General features: G+C 30.6%; 1 long non-coding RNA gene across 8 annotated transcripts; it reads right to left on the bottom strand.

Moving 5' to 3' along the window:
- Window positions 1–226: 226 nt before the first annotated feature.
- On the bottom strand, window positions 227–4,510 carry LOC131634728 (uncharacterized). Of its 8 annotated transcripts, none has more exons than XR_009293663.1 (6): window positions 3,924–4,510; window positions 3,662–3,767; window positions 2,621–2,795; window positions 1,763–1,923; window positions 1,515–1,621; window positions 227–835 (listed from the first exon to the last, which is right to left on the bottom strand). It is a non-coding gene; the product is annotated as an uncharacterized LOC131634728 (long non-coding RNA). The 8 variants fall into 8 exon arrangements; XR_009293664.1 differs by having other exon boundaries at window positions 228–835; window positions 3,662–3,733; window positions 3,919–4,509; XR_009293660.1 differs by having other exon boundaries at window positions 228–835; window positions 3,919–4,509.
- Window positions 4,511–6,972: the final 2,462 nt, after the last annotated feature.

Below are 6,972 nucleotides of genomic sequence, written 5' to 3' on the forward strand. Positions count from 1 at the left end.
CATGGATACAAAGGGTGCTAACACCTTCCCTTTGTATAACCTACCCCCTTACCCAGAATTTCTTAAAGGTCTTTTTTTCTGTGTCTTTTATAAACCTTTCCTTAATTGGATAAAATAAAAGGTCGGTGGCGACTCTGTGAATTTTCAAAATGCGAAAGCATTAAGCGACAAAAAAGAGTCAGTTCACGTATCTCTACAGATCAGAGGTATGGCCCGGTATTAAAAAAAAAAATCGGAGGTCCACACGTAGCTTTAGTCATCTTTAGAGAACGGTTGCAAACAACAACGGTGGCACCTCGTTTTGATATTAAAACCGTTGCAGTTGAAATTTATTAGGGAACGGCTGTTTTATGGGATACAGAAACGGTTTGTAGCCGTAGTTCAATAGAAACCGTTCTAATAGATTCGCAACTTGATTTCTTAATCAAAGGCTACAACAGCGCCTTCAATGCTATAGGAACAATTTATAACCGTTGCAATAAAAAATTTAAAATTATTTTATTTTAATATTCTGGTAATGAATATCAATCATCATTCACAATTCTTTATTTTAAAATGACCTTTCATTTTCAAAAAATTACATAACAAAATAATATAATAATATAATTCATTATATATATATTCCAAATGTCAATCATGGTTCACAATCAAAGTTGTACATGAATTTGTTTCACTAAACTCCAGTTGAAAATCAAGACGTGTACTCTTTCTAACATCCTCAGTAGATCGAAATTTGGTGCTTTTCAATTGGATACCCTTGATGTTGTTTTCAATTGAAAGACCATGTTCACGGTGCACAAAATTCACATCCAACTTTTGGCAGATTGAAGTTGACCTGTCAATAAGAAAATGCTTCACATTAAAATAATTCTAGAAACACAATTAAACACTAGTTTTGATTAAATGAAACTAACAAATTTAACCACATTTTCCCAAAAGCCAAAATTTAGTGTCAAACAGGGTCATAAACAATAACAGAATACTTTGAAGAAACAAGATCTTAACTTATGCAGTTTCTCTACTACCCTTCAAATTTCTTAGAAAGAAAATGAAAGTGCAGCCCCAAGACTACACTTCAACCATATAATTTAAGTTAATCAAACCAAAAGGAAGGTAAAAAGAAACACTACTAATAAATTATATTGAGAAACAAAACCAATAACACTAGACAGATAGTTTTAGTGTTTGATGTTCTGTTGATCTACTAAAAACTTAGTGTACAAGTTTTACTTATAATGTGATATTGTCACCATGTACAAAAAAATGTCCCTCACAGTGTGCATAATTTACCTTAAGTATTTAATTTCAAAATTAAAGTCCAAAGTTTTTTAACAGTGAGAATTATATAGAAGACAATGATCTTGATAATTACTAGCTTCCTAGATGAATCTAAATGATACATACAATTAAGAAGCAAAAATCTTAATGTAAATGATACCATCCTACATGAATAAGACAATCTATATGAGAAATGTTAATAAGCAAAAAAATCTATTTTATAGAGAAAAACATACCGCTGGAAGTTTGCTACAGAACAATACATCCAAACGTGCATCAAGTGTATTTTCAACGACCACGATAAAACGGTTTCAGAAGGTATTGATACCGGTACTGTTATTCACTGTTTTTATGACAAAGAATAAATTATAATTAGGAGAATTAATAATTACATATTCTTATAAAATTATAGGTTCCTATTGAAAATATACTAGGAAAAATCGAGGGTATAACTACAAGGTACAATATTAAAATTCTAACCAACCTGAATAATGAGTTTTTTTAAGAGGTTTCCGTATAATTCCGGATCACCACTCACATTCCAGAGTTCCTTGGTTGCAGCCTTTTTCATTTTATTAACCAAATCATCTTGATAATGCTTCAAGAACTTTTATCCGTGAAGAATTCAATTGCATAGAATACTCACTGCAACAAACAAATGTTTATGCAATTTAAATCATCTCAAGTATCACTATTTTTTAAGTTAGAAAAACAAATACAAAACATTTGAATAAGAACAAAACTAAACCGTAACCAAACTAAGACATTTTCGTTCTTTGGGAAAAACTTTCCATTGATTCTGCTGTAAATGAGAGGTTCAAAGGACCATAGTGAAAAGGTGATCCGTTAACAGACTTGTATCATCGTATTTATCATTGTATGCCTGAAGTTTACACTTACAATGAACCAAGGGTAATGCAGGGTCATATTAAGTACCTTTCATTTCTAAGCCATGTAGCTCAAGAATCTGAATTGAATTATGTAAATAAACTCTTCAAACAAATTGAATGATATGATAAATTTAAGAAAATTAAATTAAATACATTGTTTATTATAGAATTGAAAATTGAATAACTTGAAAGACTCAACGGTGAAAAAAAAGAGATTTAAACTAGATTTATTTGAATCTTATTCAATAACTTACATCTTAATTTACATTTCAAATTAACTACACAATGGGTGGTAGAAAACAAATGGTCACGTTAATCTATTTTAATTGAGATTCCATCTTAATAGTAACCATTTTGTTATATCACAACACACACCAAAGATAATGCAGTTTAACAAAACTAGAATACATGTGAATTTAACCAACTAACACTTAGTTTAAAACTGAACTAACCTTCTAACCTAATGATACACCACATTCAAATCTCAGATGCTCGCAAACCACTTTCAACGGCTTCCACTCAGAATGGAAGAAGGTGTTATCGCTCTCAAATTTGATCAAACCGGACACGACTAGCCTAAGCTCCACTATTATGTGTTCACTGTTGTTTCAGTCTATGTGTTTCATGCTGAAATCAACAAAAACCAATGGATTCATCAGTGTCAACATCAAGCATTTGATAGTGAATGATTGCAGAGAAGAGTTATCTATAGACTTTCATTCATATAAAACACTTAGGAATTGACACGAGTGTTGTCGTTGGCATTTTGAATGACAATTGAAAGACTCAAATCTGCTGGGAGTTGGGTATTGTTTAACTGCCTGGAGTGAAGTATGCTTGAATTGACACATATATTAGGGAGTTATGATTCATCTAATCCGACATATGACTTGTAATAACTATGACGAGAATGAGAGGGATATCAACCATGAGAGTCAAAAGAAAGTGACGCATTTTTTACAATCACAAAGAGCAGTAACACTTGTCAATGCTGAAAAAGAAAATCTCAAAACTTTGGTTACTTTACTGAAAAATAAAAACGAAGGGTGAAACTCCTATAACAGAAGTTAAATTCAAATTGTGAGTTGGATGTTGAGAAGAAATTGTACTATCACAATGAACAAATCTGAACTTCTGAACTTTGAACTTCAGTTACTCTTTCCCAAACATTAAAGTCATAGTATATATAAAATAAATATGAATGGTTAATAGAGATGGAAAGGTGAATCTCTTATAATTGATATATCTTCCGACTTTACTTCTTTTTCAAATACTATAAGTTATGTATGTCATTTTCACAGTACAGTAAAGTACTCAAATAAGTTATCATATTCACAAACAAATTATATGCATCATTTTCACAATACAGTAAAGTACTAAAAAAGGCAAAGCAAACAAATTGATCTATAAGTCAGTAGACTCAATAAGTACCACAACTCCAAATCACTAGACACTAATTTCTCAAAATAATAATGTAATACTAAATTGTTTACCGGGACGAATTGAGCTCTCGCACACTGTCTCAACTGCGAGTAGTTCCACCAGGCAACACAATGTCTCAGCTACTAGAAGTTCCAGCAAGGCAGAGCAAAGTTATTTCTAAACCAGATAAAACATAAGAAAAACTGATTAAATCATAAACTATAGTAAAAATAACTAATTTTTATTGAGAATCACAGTAGTCAATGCAAGTTGTAGGAGAAATTGTATGGAATTTGAAGGAAGATCTTATCAGAGCGACGAATCATACACAACTTGAAAATGAAAAACTCCTCCTCACAGTGTGATATGACCCTTGCATCTCTCAGGGAAATCATTGTCTTCGTGAGAGACTTACTTCAAACCTTTGATTGAAATACTTCCTAAAACCGTTAAATGACATAATTTCGTGAAGTACTTGAGTTTCGTGAAACCCTTGATAAACCCTAAAATCCTAACTATGTGTATGCAAGTTGAAGGATTTGAGAAGAAAGAGAAGGGAAGAAAGGGTAAGGATTAGGGTTCGGGAGAAGAATTGTTCACACCTTTGGAAGAATCAATGGGGAAGGAAAGAAAGCGTTAGGGTTAAGGTTTGATGAGTCTGGATAGAAGAATTTTCACTTTCAGTTTCAACGCTCTGATATTCAGAAAGGGAACCAAAATATTTGTTTTAGCGCTCTGGATTTTGGAAAGGGAGTGAAATTTTTTTGTTTTAGCGCTCTGGATTTTAGAAAGGAATGAAATTTTTTTGTTTTAGCGCTCTGAATTTCGGATAGGGAGGGAAATAATTTGTTTTAGCAAGATGACCTAGGAAGCGGAACGGCTGATGTTTATGTTGATGGACAAAATAATTTTTTTTTATTTCCAAAAAAATCTCTAGCAAGAGGATCACCACTATTCGATCCAGTTAGAGGTTTTTTTTCACAAATAAAATTTATTTTAATCAAACATAAGAGAACGGCCTTATAAAATTAATTTTTATTTAAATAAATAAAAATTATATGAGAATGGTTTTAACGTGTTATTAATAAAAATATTTCTCTTTGTCATATACAAGAACACTTTTCAGCCGTTGCATAACATTTCTAAAAAATATATACACTATCGCAACAAAATATATAATTTGTTCCCTATTACACTCTACGAGAACGGATAATTTACCTCCCATAAATTAGGCGTTGTCGTAGGCTCAAAATGTTGTAGTGTAACATATCCTCCCATATTTGTAGTTGGCAGACTGAATCTCTTTACTGAATTAGAGCTTTCATAACCCCGGAATAACTCTGTTTAACAGTCAGCTCCATGATGCTTTGATTCTTCATATAGTAGTTTCACATATTCATTTATAATTTATTTATTTATTTAATTATTTTTGAATTTATTTTATTTTTATTCATTTATTATATTTTAGTACTAAACACAATAAGCATAACCCATATTTTTTTAAAATTAACTACTCATTTCTTAAGTAACTGCCCACGTTTACTTTACTTATGCACTAACAAACCCTAAATTTATTTTAATTAAATAATTTATTAATATTAAGTGTCTCATATTTTAATAAATTATTTACCACTTTATTATTGTCTTCATTCCTACATTTTAAACCCATCATAACTGTTGATTATGTTTTTCAGGTGTAATTTGAAGACATGAAAATTTTATCTTTTAATATAGATATTTTTTTTATTGTTAGATTTTTTTAAGTTCTATAATAGTAAGCAAAACAGACCTACGATTGATACAATATAGAAATATAGAAATGCTTAGTAATTTTTTTTTTTCTTTCAAATAAGAGACTTTAAAGAATTATAATTTTTTTTAACGATATTGTTAAAATGAATCCAACATGTATACATAATAAAATATATTTAAAGAAAAAATGTTGAATTCATTATATTGTGTCTTATATTTACATTTTTTTCTTCTACTCCTAATTTTATTTACATTCGTACTAAATTAGATGTGTTGGTATTTATTTTATATTACATGTTGTTATTTCAAAAATTACAATAAATGCAAATTTTAAAATTATTAATAGATGTTAGCGGTCTATTATAATTATTTACATGTAACAGATGTCACAAGTGTGTGACATGTTATTTTTATTTTTGATTTTATATTTATTTATCTAAATTTTAAATAATTTACTTTACAATTGAAATAATGATAAATATTACATGTAATTTATTTATTAAACTTATAAATTAAATAAACTTACGAAAATTTTATCATTAATAATTTAACATCACATGCCCGTGCATCGCACGGGTTAACGTCTAGTTTGTATAAACGAACATAAGTTACAATAATTTTTATAAACGGAAATCTATCATATTAGAAAACTGCTCTGGAAATCTCTAAAGTACCCTTTTTGAATTAAATCGAAAATGTGAATTGTGAGGGTAATTTTTGTCTTAGAATTATTGTCCCAATTCCATTTATTGCTAATCACTTTTACATTTTCTCTGATTGGACCAAAGTAATTGCATGATCTTTTTTTTTTTTTTTTTGGTATAAACCGGGGTATCCTCTGCGCGCAACTGCAGAGACTAATCCCTCGAGCCGGGTAGGACCATATAGGCGGTAAAGCTCTCCCTCAAGAGATTTAACACTGCTGCATGCCCAGGGCCGGGATCGAACCCAGGACCTCTGGTTAAGCTGGAAGAGATCCTTGCCATCTCACCCAAGTGCTCTTGGGTAAGTAATTGCATGATCTTTGGAAAACAATTTTTTTGCACTCTATATGTTCAACCTAATAATTATTATTCTGTACATTAATTATTTCATTTGTTTCCAAGATAAACCATTTGATTTCTCATCTCAAATGCAAGGTATAACATATCTATTCTACTCTCGCACCATATCTCTTATACTCTCACACCATTTCCTTTCACTTTCTATTTCTCTTCTCCCCACTGTCTCTATAGCAATTCAACTAACTTCAGAAGACCACAACCTAATAACAATGCCGACGTCTCAGAAATCGCCGATGGCCTCAGATTCAGATGCATCATTGTCTCAGAAAATCATCGCTCGCCTTTCTTTGATCATCGCATCCCTCAGCTTCAAATCCAACACAAATCACTTCGTGTATATTTAGCTATAGATTTTTTGTTGTTCTATTGTTCTTCCATTGATTTGAAGTTTGGAGATATGAAAAGAGAGATTACAAATGCATCAAACCCGAATTGAATAGAAGATAGCATAGAAGATTTGATTACACATGCTATCGTCGATGTTCTGTTAAAATATTAAACGTCAAATTCACAGTAATCCCCTTTTTTATATTTAAACCCTAATTTATTTATTATTATAATTATCT

The sequence above is a fragment of the Vicia villosa genome, unplaced genomic scaffold (genome assembly GCF_029867415.1).
Source record: "Vicia villosa cultivar HV-30 ecotype Madison, WI unplaced genomic scaffold, Vvil1.0 ctg.001343F_1_1_1, whole genome shotgun sequence".
NCBI classification, from domain to species: Eukaryota; Viridiplantae; Streptophyta; class Magnoliopsida; order Fabales; family Fabaceae; genus Vicia; species Vicia villosa.